At 36.0% G+C, this 20,050-nt stretch overlaps 1 pseudogene; it reads right to left on the bottom strand.

Moving 5' to 3' along the window:
• Window positions 1-18,590, bottom strand: part of LOC147482523 (serine carboxypeptidase-like 51) — a 118,228-nt pseudogene extending 99,638 nt beyond the window's left edge.
• Between the last annotated feature and the right edge of the window lie 1,460 nt (window positions 18,591-20,050).

Genomic DNA, 20,050 nt, shown 5'->3' with positions numbered 1-20,050 from the left:
GTTGTTATGATGTGTTGAGTTTCGTTTGATATTCTTAAATTGATAGTTTTGACCTATAATGGTTGTTGGGTAGTGTAGAAATAGTTGTTTCATTGAATATTCGTGTTTTTAATTCAATTGATTGGATTAGTGGTTTTACGCTCTCGTGTTGTGTGCCCATTTATGCTTAGAAATATAGTACGATGTTGGTTCTATTGGTTCTTGATATTCGTTTACTTTTCAGAAGCTCCATTTTGTGCCTTATCTGTTGAAGTTTGGTTGCAATGTAGATGTAAACGTTGTAGAGTGGGCATTTAATGTTCAATTAAATATTAATTCTATCTGAATTCATTAATCAAAATATGATATCATTATATCACGAAAAGAAAAAGTTTATGTGTTTGTCTTAGGGGTGTCAGATTAAGCAAATGCATATAGCTGCATTGTTGAGAGCTGTCATTCTCAGATATATCGTGGTTTCAAATATTTCCTTATGCTTGATTATGTTCCAAAACTGCCTTTCAATATGTTTACAATTTTTTCCATTTTTATTCCTCCCCCCCCCCCGAAGTGATATACATATTTAGGGTGGTTTTCAATTTTCCTATTTATATGGAGAGGCAGGGAAGTAAGGTCCATAGTAGACCTAAATCCTTGCAAATATGAATGGCTAGTCATGAAATATGGGATGATATGCTTCTTATCTTGGTCTCCTCTGTTTTTCATATCTACCTTTTGAATGTAATTAAAGTGAAATATAGTCTTTGTATCAAACATTATGAATAATTGGGAAATGTAGTAGAGTGTTGGAATATATGTGGTTTTAGTTTTTAATATAAGCTTTTGAATATTTCTAAGTTGCCTCATTCATTGAAATACCCTTCACAACAAAAATGGTTTTCATTCTGTCCTTGGAAAACCCCTTATCTAGTAGTGTAGTTTTGATATGGGACTAAAAGAATAATAAAATACTTGCAACCTTGTTATGCATAAGCCTTCTGGGTATAAGGAACGCCTTGGCCTAGCTTTACAATTCCAGACACCCTATAAGGGTTGGCAACCACAAAATGTAAAGCACCAAAACTGTTTTTGATGGAAAATGTGAACTGAGTACACAAGGCAATTTAGTCCACAAGTATGAGTATACCTTTATAGATACACCTCTGCGTCTCACACTCTCACACTTGTTTACCCTCACACCTCTTTACATAATGACACGCCTTGTAGGTTTTGCAGTTTTGATAATACTTTTTTCAAGTTTCGACTTGTATATGACTTGTATGTTTTCTCTCATTTCATAACAATGTTTTCCCTTCTTTCCTAATGTTTTGAGAGAAAGAGCTCGTGAAAGAACTGATGCAAACTATGGGACAATCCTGCAAAGACTTGATGAAGAGTGTACGACTAGGAAGGACCTTGAGGAGGAAGTAGCTACTATTCGGTGATAGTCTTTTAGTATGGGCAGTACATCTCAGGTAATATTTTTGAGATATGTACTAAGCTTTCGTCATGCTTGCACTTTTAACATTGCATTAGGATCCTTTTGTTCACAAGCTTCTTCAATACTTAGAGTTCCATTTTAGGACACTGAGGGTTAGGAGTACTTGCATGTTTGAGAAGCAACCAGGTTCTCATAGTCACCAGGGGTATACAAAGTCCCGTGTTTGCCTGATAGAACAGTATAGAAGCAGTTGAGGTGATGAGGATATACCTTTAGCTGAATCTAAAGATGTGTAAAGGTATGCTCTAATTCACTAGTGTTCAATATACTTTCCATCTTTTTGTATCTAACAAATGTTTCGTGTTGTGTGCATGTATTGGATTTTTGTCGCTTTCTTCACTGGTTCTGTGCAATTTAATCTGCGAAGGCTTTTACTCGTATATTTGACACATTCCTTGATATTGAATATATGAAATATATATCTCAGGTTCAAAGGGCATGATATCTTTGCATTGTTCATATCGGAGGTTAGCGAGTAGTGATACCGATCCCCAAGTAATCCATAGGTCCGAGGTAATTACCTTGTCTATTCCACTTGTTTACCAAAGATAATCACTTCAAAATAGAAAGTGGCACAAGAACTTCAACTAGTGAATGAACACGAGAAGTTGTCATCACCCGTGTAGTTGCATAGCTTATCTGTATGACATTAATACTGTTCACCTTAGATCAATAGTATCAAGATTAAATTCCCTTAGCATATGAGTCCTTATATGTGCATTTATTAATTTCTGTGGAAGGGTGGGGGTGGGGCTGGGCTGGGAGTTTATCTTTTAGCTTAGATAGTTGACAGACTTTATCTTAGACCTCTTGGCTATAAAGCCGCCTTGGGCTCAGGTTCTGCTTCCTGTTTTATATATGTTACTTGGTAAATAGTTCCCATATATTGGAATGGTTCCTGTAACTCAAACTCTTATATTATGAGTTGGTAATTTAAGTGACTTCTACTCTTCTACACGGATGAACTCTTTCATCATTTCTAACTAATAGCCACAACTCTACAGATGCATTTGTATTTTGTTTTCTTTAGTCAAATTTTCATATAATCTGATTTTGCATAATACCATAATTATCTTAGACTTGCTTAATTTTTTTTCCAACTAGTGTACCATGTGTTGATATCGATCATCTTGCCATTACACTTTATTTCTCAATGTGTTTCTTTATATATACTTGATGGTTATTCCTGTCCTTATTTTATAGTCTACAATTTGTTTTATACTTACTTTTTCTTCTGCATATACTATTCTGATGGTTATTTGTTCCTAAGATTAGTATCTCTTATTCTTTATTCACCAGTTCAATCAAACATGGGCCTTCTTCCATATGCAAGTTTTCAAGTGAAAAGTTCATAACAAAAAGGGTGGTTCCATATTGGTATGGCACCATCTATGTACAATTTCCTATAACGGACACATTGATGAGATACTTAATTGCGATAAACCACTTTAGGATGGAGATGGAATGTTGGAGATGCTGAATTTGGTAAAGTCATCCCCTGGTCAGGGAGATATGTATTTTTTACTTGATGAAGCTCCTCGACTCTCCTACCTTTAAAATTAAAGATTGTACATTTCTTTTCTTATGAGTTTTGAGACATCAAATTTAGTCTTGTATGTAAGCAAGTACATATGTAGTATTTTGTCTAAGTGTTTAGAGAGTAAACAGTTAAAGTTGCATTTATCTCTACTTTTGGATGTCAAGCTTTTGTAAACGTCAAGTTATCTTGATATTTTGGTATTTTAATGGAAATTTGGTGCAAAATGAAAATGAAGTTGTGAAAGTGTGATTTGTGTGCTTGTTACAACAGGTCTTATATCTCTGTGATTTGTGTACTGGAAATTCTTGCAGGTGGGAAAAAGAACAAAAAAAAATGCCAAAAGGACGGCCATTGGATGTAATTTCATAATTTTTGAAGACAACAAAATAAACTAAGCAACCGCCAAAAACTGTCGAATATTTTCAATTAACCATGGCTTCAAGCAGTTGTATTATTTGAAATTAACTACAGCCGTAAGCTATCGATTTATTTAAATAAAGCAACGATTAGTAGCCGTTATTAATGAAAATGACAGCGAATTTAAGGACGGCTATTGCGACGGTCGATAGCCATCATTTTAAACCATTTAGGACAGTTAGTGGCCGTTGCAAATTGAGAATTCTAACATAGTGTTAGTTGTGTAATATCGCTAAAGAAAGGTTACCACAAGCCTCCACCAGCCTCGAATGTTCGAAAAGCTTTACTAGAACTTATCTGGTGAGTTATTCCAAAGACAGGGAATGCCTAGATTGGGTCTTGTTCAGTTAAGATCTCCCGTAGAGAAACTACTAATAAAATATATTAGACCTTGCCTCTAGATAATCTACAACGACTAAAAAACAACTCAAGACCTTTCTTAAATATAGCTATCAATTGTTCAAAAGTTCAATTCTAAAATATAGCTATCAATTGTTCAAAACTACTAAAATTGCATTACAACAAACAAAAGTTCAATTTTAATCTAAAAAATATACAAGCTAGAGAACATGAAAAGGCTACCTGAAATAAGTTTACAGCTTCAACCTATTTTCCTTGTTGCAAGTGTTTAAGTTGAGGACCTGAACCAAGTTTTCAAACACACTCTATTACATTAAGTTGCAAAGATCGAGGAATCGACAAAATTAGCCAAAATAAAATAAGACATATAAGGTTCTCACTTGTAAACTCAAAACTCAAATTCACACGCACACGTCATAAACAAGGCACCACTTACAATCGCTGAAATCGTACAAACCTTAATTGACCTAAAGAAAAAGTGAAGGAAAGATTCATACCATACTTTTCTACTTTCAGCGGCACTTTTCTATTCGCGCGATATCCATATCCAAAAATTGACTCAATATTTTAAAAGTCGGTCATTTTTTTTAATATCTTCTTAGCAATAAGGCCATGGTTGGGAAACTAAGGTCTCCCTTCTATTTCAATATGCTCCAGCAAAAGAGAACCATATATAAAAGATGACTCAAGTATGGAATGAGCCACCACTCTTCTTTCTTGATATCATAACTTTACATGTATAGTCATGCAATTTGTTCTTTAACTGATAATACCAATATTTTTACAATAGTATGGCATGGTTCGTATATTGCATAACAAGAATATTAAAAGGCAACGCTATTCCCATAGAAAGATTGATATTGGAAGAGGAGAAAGGGTGTGAAATATCTTTGTGGGAAGTAGGGAAAAGTAACAATGGAAGAAGAGAATGCTTATTGTTACTACTATGATCAAGAGTTTGAAAATGAGGATGTACTTGATAGGCATCAGAAATCAACCCATTTCAAATGCCAGCACTGTCATGAGCAGTTTTTAAGCGTTGGTGGAATGGCTATTCACGTTATTCAGACTCACAGGGAAACTCAAACTACTAACAACAACTCTTCAGTGGCACCAGCATTAATTTTCACCAGGACTGTTTGAAACGTGACCTATTGTGCCGGTCAAGGCTCAAAACTGAGTGTTGTAGTCCACGAACTTTGACTCCGGGGAAGCTCATTCAATTATAGAATGCGTTAAGGGCTCTTGAGGAGAGAGAGGGGCTAGGCTGCCTGATTCTAAACAGGTTAAGACGCCATCTGGGTTGTAGTATTGAGGGAGGTGGAATAGAAAATTCTGTGAATCAAGGCTTGCTGCGTCCCGTCGATGATTGTCTTATGGATGTCTTGAAAAAGATACCACAAGATGTTTCATCAGACAAGTCCTCCTGATTGACTAATTGGTAATCCTGTATGTTATAGCTTCGACCTGAAGTCGGCTACCGATAGGTGTTAGTTTATCTCTTTGAAGTTATGAAGGTCTTGATCGACCTGCTGTGCCGGTCAAGGCTCAAAACTGAGTGTTGTAGTCCACGAACTTTGACTCCGGGGAAGCTCATTCAGTTATGGAATACGTTAAGGGATCTTAAGGAGGAGAGATAGGGGCTAGGCTGCCGGATTCTAAACATGTTAAGGCGCCATCTGGGTTGTAGTATTGAGGGAGGTGGAATAGAAAATTCTGTGAATCAAGGCCCGCTGCGTCCCGTCCATGATTGTCTTATGGATGTCTTGAAAGGGATACCACAAGATGTTTCATCAGACGAGTCCTCTTGATTGACTAATCGGTAATCCTATATGTTATAGCTTCGACCTGAAGTCGGCTACTGACAAGTGTTAGTCTATCTCTTTGAAGTTATGCATATCTTTCACTTATGTTAAGCGCTTGACTGAATAGCTTTACCTTAATAGCATGCCGGTCTATGGATCTAGGTGAACCTGGAGGGCTGAGTCGGAAGGGGTAGGGGATGAATTGCCCAACGGGGTTTTGAGTTGGACTGATTGATGTTCAAATCTCACTAACACTGAACACCAACCCAATCGAAACCCCCCCCCTCCCTTATACTATACGTTCGGTTGCGATAGAAAATTCGGCTTTCCGATTTCTTGGCTTTCGAAAAATAGTAGGTTTGGTACAGGACGAGCCAGAGGGGTATAGATGGTATAGAAGAGAAGACCATAGGACAGGACCAGAATAAGTTGGGATTTCTATCTGAGACTTGACACATCGTATGAATCCTTATTCCATAACGAAAGAAAGTGAACTGGATCTTTCGAAGTGTTGGACTGAATCCACACTCCCCACCAGCGAATCTTTTCACCAGTTACAACTGTATCTGCAACTTCAGCCCCCACTTCACCATGCTCTCAATCAGAAAATACAGATGTCACATTTGTTAACTATGTTAACTCTAAATCCTGCGTTTCTGGTCTAAATAATGGTCGTCAGAGCCCTAACGTATCTGGAAACTAAATCCCTCTATCTAGTTTGGGATGATGAAGCCTTCTCCATGGAGGAAAACAGAGCATTTGACATGCATGTCAAACAAGAAAAAGCTTGTTGTTGAAAGTATGGGGTGGGTGAAACTAGCCAGATGATTATCCCTAATGCAGCAGATAGAAGGATATTGGTGTAGGCCTATTTTGGGTTCCCGCGGATATGTAGGTTGTAAATTTTATGGACTGAGTCACTGAGATACAGGGAGCAAAAAGACATATACGAGTAACTATATTTAACTGCAAGGTGACATTGTATTTGAGGAAGGTCACGATATTGTTGTTGTATCTTTATGAATACTATAACTTAACCAAGAGTAAAAATGGACGACTAAAGGTCGTCGCGGAACTTTTACGTAAGATTGATATTGGAATAGAATACACGCCAAAATTCCTTCAAATTGAAATATAAAGATTTGTTCTTTATATCACAAATCAAAAACAAAAACAAAATATCCAAAATCAAAAGCAAAGCAATATATCTTACCCACTGTAGAGAACCCCAATTCGAGCAGTTCTACCTGGCTCCACAAATCACTGCAAAGAACACTAAAAATTTCACTTTAAAGCTTAAACAATCAATCAAGACAAGAAAAAAAACAAAACAAAAAAAAAACGATTTCAACTAGGGCAGGGAACAAAAAAAACGAAGCTTTTGATTTTGTTATAGCTTCAATGACTTTTCAATTCTTCTCACCTCAGTAAAGTCAGAAACAGTGGATGTTGAGGGTGGAGGAGAGATAAGCTTTGAAGATGTGGAGAGAAAAAGGATGAGTTTTGGAGATGGAGGAAAGAAGTTTCGGTTTAGATGGAGAGAGAGACGACAATCTAGGGTTTTAATATGTTTTTTTTTATGGTATTTCTAATTTTGTTATGACTTGGAGCGGGAACATGAAAACTGGAGCGCGAATAATATTTGCAGCCAAAAAGAATATATTCGCCCAAACCAGAGCCCATTGGCAACATCGAAATCGTCGCAACAAGCGCATACACATAATCTATCCCGGAATTACCAGTGACGGCAATGGGGTTGCAATAGATATTTAATCTATAGCAGCACCACACTCGTTGTCAACAATAAACATTATCAATTTAATTATTTTTCTTATTTTTCGTAAATTTAAGCAAACACTTTTGCAACGCTCAAGGCGTCGCTCTAGGTATTTCCCAAAATGAAAATTCTATTAAGACGGATGACATTTAGCAATGCCACACGGTGTTGTAAAAGATGACTTATTGCAACAAATTTTAGGCGTGGCGAAAGAGCGCGTTGCAACAAACCCATTTTGTTGTATTACAATAAAAGCCTTGTAATGTAGAAAAGAACTGAAATTTCAGATGAACTTCATGGGGTCATGCAATCATTTCTAAAACTCAAAATGATATGAACATTGTGTTGCGAATGTGCCTTGGCCGGAAAATTAAACGGGGTAAAAGAAATTAATTGTGAATTCACTTCAAGACCGTTACAACTTTTGACCTACTGTAAATATCTAGAATAGTACAAGTAGATGATAATGCAATATAATTTACTAGATAAACCAAGTCTCAATTAAAGACTTTAGGAACATATTAATAGATATGTATGAAAAATCACACCTAAAAAAATCAACCATACAGATAGTTAGATAGATACTGTATTAAACATTTTTAAAAAGGCCTCAACAATGTTGGCTTATTTCCTTGGGCACGCTTCAAGATGTACTTGCTTTGGATGAAAAACAAGGGCTGCCACATAACAAGCTTATATTCAGTAAAAACTTCAAAAGTTTAAAACTAATTCGAGAAAATCTTATTACTAATTATCTTTTACACACAAGGGATAACTCAAAGCCCAGCCCAACCAACATCTTAAATATTTATATACATCAACAAACTAACATACAAGTAACAAACATGTGTAAGAAAAATAAATACCAAAGAGAAGCAGGTCCATGGTAGTAGCAGGCAACAACAACAACACCCAACAACAGTAGCAGGGCAAGCATCGCGAAGATAGCGACAAGCATGCCGTGGCGAAGACACACTCCATCCAAAGAAGAACAACACACAAGAAAGACACACTCCATCCAGCAGCAACAACACCCAGCAGCATATACCTTGCAATTCGTAGCCAAGAGGGCTATGTAAATCCCTAAGTGTGAAAGGGTATAATCTAGTTACAAGGCCTAACAAAAAATGTCATTGCCACAGTAGAAATAATTTAGTTTTCTTATATAAAAAGTCAGTTTTAAACAAATAACAAGATGAAAGAGTCTTTATGTGAGCCATGGTCTTCTTCCTTGACTAGTCTACAACCATACATTATTTTGGCTATGGTGTGGTACGCGCCAACTCGGAAGCATTTTGATATAAGTACCCAACTCCAATTGGTATCAAATTTTAACATGTAACTTATTAGTTCGGTGCACAACCTCCAGGTCTTTACAACCATTATATGTGAAACAAAGCCAATTCAATAAAAAAAAAACTTGAATTATGCATAACAAAGTGATCCTCTAAAAGATACATACCTCTTAACATGTTGTACTACGTGGCCTGCCGTCAAATTCAGGAGTTGCAGCGAAGCACAAGGAATACCAAGCCTGTCCACCACAAACCATAATGCATTTCAAAAAGAATAACAAACACAACCTAAAAGATACAATCAATACATAAAAAAGAAACTGAATATATATATTCATACCATTACATGCAAATATATTAACTAAAACAAATGCTCAAGTTAAACAAATCAAGTGAATATATTTTGCACTGGAGGGTCCTATAAGCCTCATAATATAAAAAGGATCAATAAATATCTTATCGAACAATAAATCACAGACTAAGCTAGTAATAACGTACGAATCGATAAAGAGAGTTCACTTACGTAAAACAGGAAGTTGTTAACAATTAGACCATCCATAAACCTTTTGCCAAAGATTTCCGTCTTATACACGGTATTCCTAGAACGGTACGATCTATAGAGCTCGTGGTCCTTGGTGCTCTTTTCCATTAAGCATGTTTGTTTAGGGAATCTACACTGAGTATATAGTATGTTTTTGACTACCTCTTCCCTGACCATCTGCCCTCTTTATTAGATACACACTTGTTTGGGACGATGATCAACCATGCATAACGGTTAGCGGACCACTACTAGTACTTATTTACTATTGAAACACCAATTTCACTAGATAGAATAAATTAATTAAACAATGCTAGTGTTGGTAACAAACTTGTAATTACCAATTGATGAAGAATTTAACTTAAGAAAATGTGAGCAAGACCCACTTACTAAGTAATATGATAATCACCTTTCAGAAAGCAAAGTTCCTCTTGCAAGCAACCGCAAAACCTATGAAATCAAAGCACTACACCAAGTCTTTTTTCATGTATCCATCCAATACCTAGAAAACCCAAGCACATAAAACATACTTGAATACGTTTTCGTCTCCACAAGGTGACTGTAATTTTTAATTTCAAAATGTCAACCAATGGTAGCAGCAAGACAAGGTGTTAAAGATTGGTAACAACTTACCATGTAAGCAAAATAAAAAGTTGATAGTGTTAGCAAGGGAAGAGATAGATTCTTTTCACATGTAGATAAGGTTTCTACTTACAATAACATCTTCCTCAAGTGTACTAATCTACATGTAGACCTTTGCATGGACCACCTGAAGAAAAGGTAATGAATGGATCCTCCTGATCAACAATAAAATGAAAATTTTCCTTGAGTCACAAACTAGTAGCACCATACAATGAAAACTAACTTCTAGTCCAGTGTCGATCGTAATCAGTTCTGCTTCCATTATAAGTTGATTCTGCCCTGTTATAACAAGTCAACCACAAAACTATCGTAAGTGTTATAGCCATAAAGTACTAAAGAAAAAACTGAATGGAAACAACCTAATTAATTCATTTTAAATAATATCAAATAACACATCTGAATGTGAGTCATTCTCTTATTAACTTTGTTTTATGAAATCTATTTATAGACCCAAAAGTGTAGCGCTTGAAAACATAAAGAAAATATAGGTAGGCCATCCCCCAACCAACCAACACACATCAGGGGCGTGGAATGAATCTCAAGGCGGTCGCTATCCCGATTCTACCGAAATTTCGGCAGAGTTTCCTTTGTTTAATCGACATTCGTAAACCCTAAAACCTGTCATACAAACCTGTCATAACCTGGAAATCCTAAACTACAACCTTCCAACAACCATATATATACAAACCAACCTTCTAAACAACATTATATACATCCACCAACTGTTTAAGTGTAACTGCTACTCAAATACATCAAGTATTACATCAAAATGAGCGAAGCTCTCTCTATATATACAACCAAAATGACTAGACTATCTCTATACAACCCAAAATATGAACTTGACTCTGTCCTCGTCAAGCATAAGGGAATCCTCCCAAATCCCCATAACCATCATCGGTAGGGTTAGGAAAAGCCTCCTCCGCAACTGGCTCGTCTGAAATGTTAAGTAGGATGAGCAACAACTATGCCCAGTAGAAATGCACATAACCAATAAATAGTCTACTTATAGAAAACATTTAAAACATGCAGGGTTTCCATAAAAGTATTCAAATATCGTGACTATATATATATATATATGTACATCACTAACTAGCAGAAATCGTCTTGACATGCTTCATTGATATACAAAATAGAGTTTTTCACAATCATCATTCAACTATTGTGGCCGCTGCATCCTATTAGAATGGTGAGGGTACGACCGTACTTTCGGCCCCACCACGAGGCAAATCTCGGTTCAAGATACTTTCCAAATTAGAACCATGCACCGTTGTTTTCCTGATTTTACCGGCAGGGAGCTGAAATGCCGTTGTCGTGTTCGTACACACAAAATCCCCAAAGCTTTTAGGGCTCAGGTGGGCCTTGTGACCACGACCCTCATACAGGCTGTCACCTAACTTATGGTGGTCAACCGTTCGACAACTGCAGACTGCTCAGGATCCTGACACACATCCAGGAGTGAACTAAACTCTCACTCCTCGCGTCTAAACCTCATCGAGGTAGCATGTAACCTCACACAAGCTAATCACCATACAGCGTGACACGTACAAACATGGTTATCTAGAAAAGTAGAAAAGGAATTCCCGGACTACATCCTGTGATGCATCCCTTTAAAGGTGGCCCACCACCTCGAAAGGTGTACACCATAGTTGGAATCCTAGAGCGAACTGCCGTCTCCGGAATTGTGACAACAGTTCCTTCTTTATAGGAATTCACAATTCCTTTTCTAAATCCCCTCGTGATAAGCATAGTAATATATATATATATATATATATATATATATTCGTATTACCGATTGTTTCCAAATACTCTAGTTACATAGTTAGTTTTTCTTTTAAAACTGTTGATTCTGTAGGTGTGATTTTCTGGATTTTCCACCATCAAGTACAAGCAACCTATGACTCCCAAACGGGCCAATCATAGTAAATAACAACCGATGATTCCCAAACGGCGAATCATCGTAAATAACAACAACCACCCCGGGAACAATCCAGAACCTCACACCTAGTTACAAACAACCGGGTAATCCTTACCCGCATTACAAAATCCATCTCTCTCGTCTCCCCATCGAGACAAGAGATTTAGAACCCTTCCCAAAACCAGTTTTGCTCTTTTAACAAAGAAAATAAATCCCCGCTACCCCGCTTTCGCAAACTCATTTTTCACACAAAAGCTATCCGTATATTTAGTTTATATCGCGGAAAAATACAAATGCAACCCATGAATACCATATATACATGCATGGTTGATACGCAAACTATCTTTTAACAATTTAAACAAATCAAATCATGCATGGAAATAAGCATGCTATATATTGGTATGTAGGTTCCTACCTTAGCAAGCTCCTTCTCTTCAAGCCCACTTAACTGAATCAAGCCCACTTAACCAAATCTACTCGAGATCACTCCTATAACATCAGATGTATACGTCGGTCGTTAGAGTTTATCAAACTAACGAGAAAATTCTTATCTACGAAAGTCGAAAAGAATCTCGACGTTAAGGATTTGGTTTTGTAGATAGCATCAAAACCAAATTCTTTCTCAACGTTAATAATACTAACGTTGAATATTACTAAGTGGATTGAATAATACTAACGTTGAATATTACTAAGTGGTTTGAACAACACTAACGTTAATAATTCTAACGTTGAATATTACTAACGTTAGTAATAATACTAACGTTGATAATACTAACATTAATAATCTAACGTTGAATATTACTAACGTTAATAATACTAACGTTACTAATAATGCTAACGTTGAATATTGTAGATAGCATAGTAATTCTTTCTCGACATTAATAATCCTAAGTGGGTGTTCTTTCTCACTCACTCGATACTCAACGTGATCTTAAACAAGCCTAGAACCAACATCAATTCTTTAAAATAGATTGAATATACTAAAATCCTTACCAAATCGGTAGAATAGCTCCTTAGCTTTCGGTTCCACCAATTTTCGTCCAACTCTATCTCTTCCACAAGCTACTGCCGAAGATTAACACCCCCAATTCACTTATCTTCCATCAATACAATCAACTACATCGAAATCGAGTTTAAACATCTAATTAAAACGAAATTACACTCACCTTTCTCTGCGATACGATGAAATTCCCGGAAATTCGAACTCTTGCAATTGAGGTTATGGTTTCCAAGGGATTGGGTGTTCGAATTCTTGGTTTGAATCGGTTGAATTTGGGAGAAAGTAGTTTTCTCTCTCCTAGGTTTTCAGTAATAGCGAAATTGGGGAAGAAGGAGAAATTGGGTGTGATAATTTGGTCGTGCGATTGTTTGATTTGGGCCAATTTGTTTGGTTAAGGCCCAAGCCCAATATGTCCTAATTAGGCTTACGTCATACTTAGACTCCTAACCACTAACGAATTTGACGTCGCGTCGTAATTATTTTTCCGGCCCATCCCGCTAAATTTAATCTCCTATATTCTATCTCACTGTAGGCTATAACAATAACCCACTCATGCGTGTAAGCTGTTAACTCGTACCCGCTTCGAACGCAGAAAGCCGCTAACCGGCATTTTGTCAAATTTTCGCATATGGTTCGCTTACCTAACGTGACTTATGATTCGGAGTTAAGTTTCATTAAATTACGTACGTTTGAAATATAAACCCAACCGACCAATTACATAAATGACCCTAGGTTAAATATGAAATTTACAAAAATACCCTTAGCGAGAATTTGAGTCTTTACAGTAGCCAACACGTATTATTTACTTCGGTATTGTACTATACCAAAGCAATGTGCGAAAGGCTAAGTGTTAATTTCAGTTTCATGGCAGATCAACTTTAGTAATGAAGTATTGAATCTCTTAGAACTTCCCAATCCTTCAAAACACTTGAGCACCTTTAAAAAGAGTAAATTGTAAGGAACTCTACTTTTCCATGTTGGTTGCCAATAAAAAAAACACTTTTGGCAAGGGCAGCCACTTAACCCAGACCAAGGCACTATGGACACCTAAATTACCAAGCTAGTTAAGTATAGGGAAGCCACCCATCATATATCCAATTTCAGTTGTAACGTTAACACTACCAAAAAGAGCTACTTGTCAGTCTTTGCTTTTTTATTTTTTTTTTCTATTAAAAGCCCTTGTTATTCACATAAAAGCAAGAGAAAATAAACTAAACACAAGCACTATATATACAGTTTTTACCACTGATTATATTTTAACAACTACAAAACCAGCTACTTCTTTCCACTTCTCTTCACGCTTCAAACACAACCATTTAATCTTTGTCGTCGTTTACTTTTACCAAAAATGTGTCCGGCCACCGAAGGAACCATCGAACTCACAAATAAAACAATAAATCTACCATACAGAGCACCATTGCATATTGTACTAACGCTAAGCTGAAATATGGAGCTAAAGTATGCAAATATCTAACACAAGTTGAACACAATATTCATTACCAACATCTCTATATTACTTGTACGTGCTGCATAGCTACTCCATACACAAATATGTAATTTGTTCAAGGTTGCTTATTAAGCTAAGAATCAGGAGGAGTAACAGTTGACTAGCAAAGAAAAAAAAGGAGCAGTACGACAATGTTAAAAATTTATTAGAAATTTATTCAAACAGTTTTTGTGCACTTTTATAGAGACCACAGGCAGTGTAAGAAATAGCAAAATCTGTAACCAGCCATTATATCCGCCATAAACCTTGAGAAATCTTAGCTGCCTATATATGAAGTATATATTTTTTATATCATTACCTCGAGAGAAACACTGTACACTGAGAGGTTAAGTCGTTGCTGTTGTTCCTTTGTTGAGCTCGCTCACTCATATTTTTTTTTCTAGAGAATAACCCAATGAATTCAAAACAAGGAAACATGAATTTTATTTTATTGAATTCTAAAAAAAACTAGGAATTCAAAGTCGGGATGTATACATGTCGAAATGATATAGAATTAGTGAGCAACTAAATTCGGAACTGGGAGCGAAGAGATCTCTCAAAATTTCAGAGAGGAGAAAGCAATCTCATTTGTTGGGTTAGGGGTTTTGAAAGAGAAGAGAGAAGGGGCGGAAGGGGCAGTATTGCCCTCTAATTCTTTTCTGCCCTCTTTTCAATTCAATTTCTCTGATGGTCCAGAGACCGAGAGACAAAATTTTTGGAGGCTATTTTCTTCACACTTGATTTAATGACTTCTTGACGCTTGACTAGTTGACTATGAATTAAAACACTACAATTAACCAGTCAATATGGTTTAAGTTTTGTCCCATAAAATTTGTCGATGCCTCTTAAAATAACGTCATTATAAAATATGAAAGTTGTCGGTTTGGTCAAACTCGTCATAATATTTCATGACATCTCTTTTAATTATGTCATAAATTATGCGCATGCGTCATAAAAAAAAGTTTAAACTACTTATTTTGACAGTTTTTAATAAAGCTGTCAAGATAGAAAAAATAACAGCCGTCACAATAAGTCATTTTTTTAGTAGTGTACCACCATGGTGTTTACTTACTCTTTCCTCCATCGAACGTCACCGGCCGACTTATTATCACTTAAGAAACAATGTGAATAAGAATATGTTAGTTTGTTTAATAAAATAACTAAACATAATCAGATAGCCATTTCTACAGTATTAAGAAAATACACAGATGATACTAGCTAGCAAAACAATACGCCGTGATTAGAAATAATAAGTATCCATGATATATGCCACTAAAGGCTAAATTTCAAACTACGAAAGATAGAGAGCATATATACATACATTAGACATAAAATGTCAGAAAAAAGTAGTAGCGGCCGGTGAGCACACAAATGTACAACATGTCAACACCCTTTGAACAAAAGGTTAGTACTAATTCATATAGTTGGTTCACCTACTAACATGCGTTGAAGCATACCAATTCCAATCTTTTCTAAACAACAGAACAAACAATTAAATATTGGCGACTAAATTAAATACATTATGGGTTGCAAAGGCAGATCGAGTACCTTAATAGCTTTGGTATTCCTATACTAGTTTGATCACAATGATTTCTCCCAGCATCCCCAGTTTATAATGTGCCCAGCCATATGTGATACCTGCTACATCCTGCTTGATGTAAATAAAAATGGTGATGTGGAAATGTAAAAACTTAATAATAAAGACAAAATATGCAATTTACTTTACTAGCTTATATCTTGGCAATTCACATTATGTTCTTATTTGGGTCGTCAATTATGCATTTTCTTACCTTTGGTATTCTTAGTGACGGTTCAATTTTTCTTAGTGAGTTACTTGATTTTGGTATTCTTTCTTTTTGTTAATTAAGTTGCTGATGGTTTATTGAAAGCCAAAATGGTCCAACCTAGTGCCCAAAAAAGTGTGAGAGGGTTGACAGTTTATTTTATTGCTAATTTGACTGACCATATATTTTTTTGACGTTTGTGTCATACACTACATAATGTTGCAACAACCGTCATAAAATTATTATATTTTCTCGACGCTTGTGTCATACACGACACAATATTGTAATATAGTGTCATAAAATTATTATATTTTCTTGACGTTTGTGTCATACACGACATAATGTTGCAATAGGCGTCATAAAAATATTACTAAAACACCTATCTTGACGGCTTTTAACAACCATCAAAGTATTATTACTAAAGTCGTCAAGATAGATAAAAAACAATTGTCATAATATGTCCATTTTTTTAATAGATATGATACATCTCACAAGAAAGATTGAGTGGATTAGCTATATTATCTATATAAAGAGATTTTTTAGAAGAACTTGAATACAAAGATTTAATTAGTGATTTTGCAGCTCAAAAAGTAAGAAAAATGAAATTTAATTGAAGTTTGTAAAATGTAAAAATTTCTTCGTGTTAAAAAAAAAAAAAAAAAAAAAAAAAAAAAAAAAAACTGTAGACCGCCAAAGTATTTTGATAATACATTGCTGGTCCCAAGCGGCCCAGATAAAAGATGAGGGTTTGCATTCATACGATGAAATAACATAAATAAAACAATAAGTTGTAAACAATTTTTATTGGTATTAATTGTAGAAGGCCCCATATTCGAACTTTGCTTAGGGTCCCCAATGGCCTTGAGCCGCCCTTGCAAGTTCCCATCTAGAGCCGGTCCTATCTCTAGAAAATTTCCAATTCCAACTCCAGCCATAAGCTCCCTCTTCAATTTAAAAAACCAAAATTCATACATTTTTGTATGTTCTAGTATATACTTATTGCATTCCATAATATGTAAGTCTTGTGAATGTCGTCGTTTGCATGTGCTAGTTCTAATACTCACTGGGCCACCTTGCAACCACAAAATTATAGGCCAAGCTTTGGAGGGATCTTCAACTCTGTAAGGACTTTTATACAACCATTAGAATATGTGCGCGATTACACAAATCAAGAACTTCAATTCAAAACAAGAACTGGTACAGAAATGTATTATAGTGGTGACAGATATGTATCATCCCATAGTGGTGATACATCAGGTATGCACTAGAGCACAATTACATATTTTTATAGGTTTATTCGATTTTGGCCCCACTTTTAATAGGGTATTCAGCATTTAGCTCTTGTAAGTTGCTTAATTCGTTTTTGGCCCCAGTTCTGTGAGTTGATTGGGTCAACTTTATATGTACTGTATCATATTTTCAAAATGACATTTTTACCCTTCACGTGACTTGCACATGAAACTTGTAAATATCAGTTTCAATTTATTTCGATCTCGAATTCCAGTACAATTTCGTTTCGTTGATTTTGATTTAAATTAATTAAAAAATCGATAGCTTGGATGTTAGTTTTTACATATCACGAGAAGTCGAGAAGGTGTTAGTTTATAATTAGGGTACTAAAATTACTAATTAACAATTATCCTAACAATTAGGATTTAAGGTTACTTACAAAATTTGGGGGTTTTTTCCAATTATAATTTATTTGTAAAATTGAACATAAATTAGCCCAAATTATACCATATATATTGGGGCTTTTGTCAAATTAGGTTTCTATTGTGCATATTGTGATATTGTACATAAATTGGCCCCAATTACATGTAACAAATAGAGGCTTTTGTCAAATTAGGGTTATATTGTGCATATTATATATTGAACATAACTTGGCCCTAATTACACGTAACAATAGTGGTTTTATCCAATTAGAGTTCTATTTTGCAAAGTGAACACTATGAAGTCTATTGGATTGTGGAATTTAAGTATATTTAAAAAAAAATATTCCATTTAAAAATATTTTTATTTTTGGCTCCTTTCAACAAAACTTTTAAGCTTTTAGCCCTTCCTCCATTAACAGACTATGGGAGCAACATTCAAAGATCCAACGGCTAGTAGCTAATAACCCTTGGATGCCAACCGTAAGATTTCGACATGTGTCATTTTGTTTTGTTTCAGAAATAAAAAAAGTCACGTGTGGCACGTGTGAGGGGTATTTAGGCCATTTTGAAATGATGAGGATCAAAACATACGGTGCAGTTAAAGTTGACCTAGTCAACTGACAGAACTGGGGCAAAAAACGAATTAAGCAATTTACAGGACCCAAACGCTGAATACCCTATTAAAAGTGGGTCAAAATCGAATAAACCCTATTTTTATTGCAGAAATGACAAACAAAAGAACAAAATCTGAATATTCTTCTCATTTACAGGGTCGAAATTCAACGTATCCCCATTGTTCAGTTCCATCTTCTGTTCCAGTTGCCAAGGCTAGATCTCCCTCAAAAGAGTGGAAGAGCTATCAATAATAGAGAGAGAAGAACAAAAGAGAACTTTTCCATTGTTAGTTGCCAAAACTAAAAAAAGCCCAACAAGAACATAAAAGTTTACAATGATTAGGGGTGGAACTTGGGTCAGGTTAGCCCAAGCCTAATGGACTAAAACCCGACTTTGGTTGGTCCTGGGCTAACATGTCAGATTCGTGGTCTGGGTTTAGTTTTGTAAAATAAAAATCTGACCCGGTTTTGGGTTGGGCTTGGGTTAGAATATAAAAAAAATGAAAAACCCAAGACCGTGTGCATATATGTACGTATATCTTTCAATCATTCTATTCTTATAAAAAATAAGGTTGAGAATCTTTATTTTAGAGAGAATAATGTAATCAACAAGGTTAGCTTCCCTTTCAAACAATCAAATCTCTTTGATTTCATTAGAAGATTTCAATTTCGGTGTTTTTTGCCTCTTAATTCCAAAAAAATCTGAGAAGTTTAACCAACCCGACATAACCCGACCCAACCCGAATTGGTCGGGCTACGGCTTGGGCTGAAAATTTAAGGACTGGCTAGGGCTTGGTCCCAGGTGTAAGGGGGATTTCCTGTCATTGAATAGATGACACGTGTATGGGAAATAACCTAAGACTATAGATGTCCAGAATGAGACGAGGACCATCGGATCAGTTCTATGAGTAAGTGATCTCGTGCTTAGCACGAGTGTTTAGTGGACATGTGCTAGGCACGTGGCTGACCACCTCTAAGTATAACAGTTCTCCAAGTCGTTAGGAATTGATATAGATAGTTTCTGAATAGAAGGAAACTGAAGATGGTGATCTCGGATGATAAGGAAGGAATCGTGATGACATATATATCTTAGGAGTTACCTTTTAGATATAATCTTCCCATACACGATGGGACATTATAATCAACAAGGAAACTTATCTCTCATAAGATATGGTCTAGATTCAGACTTTCATAAGGAGAGGAATCCTAATAGGAAGGCAAAGTCCAAAGATGGAAGGGAACTCACAAGCGGTGAGGACAGTCCTAATCCTAGGACTCTCGTAGCTCTTCCTATATAAACCATAGGGATTCGCTCTTAGGAACTATGCAAGATAGGGTTTGATTCTCCTAAATAAACAAGGAGATATGTAGGTAGCCGCCAGGCAATTCAACCCTGAACTCACAATCATCTCATCCCTTCTCTACTCAGTAAAAGCTTCTAGATCACAAGGCACAGAGGAATATCATGGGATACTCGAAAACTCCCCTACATCTTTTGGCGCCGTCTGTGGGGATGAAAGCAGGTAAACATTCATTCCAAAAGACTGATTTAGTTTAAAAACTCTTACCATTGTGATGGCAGGAGCAAAGAAAACAAAGGGTGGCGTAACCACATGCAGCGTCCCTGAGCTGTGAGAGGAGAAGAGCACGAGATACCTGAAGGAGGGGGGGGGGGGGAGAATGTCGATCACCATGATATGAATAATCCCTACCAAAGACCTATGACCAGCACCGACAGATCAGCA

Source organism: Coptis chinensis, chromosome 8, assembly GCF_015680905.1.
Source record: "Coptis chinensis isolate HL-2020 chromosome 8, ASM1568090v1, whole genome shotgun sequence".
NCBI lineage: Eukaryota > Viridiplantae > Streptophyta > Magnoliopsida > Ranunculales > Ranunculaceae > Coptis > Coptis chinensis.
The sequence above is the reverse complement of the archived record's forward strand: the minus strand, read 5'-3'. Positions and strand labels throughout refer to the sequence as shown.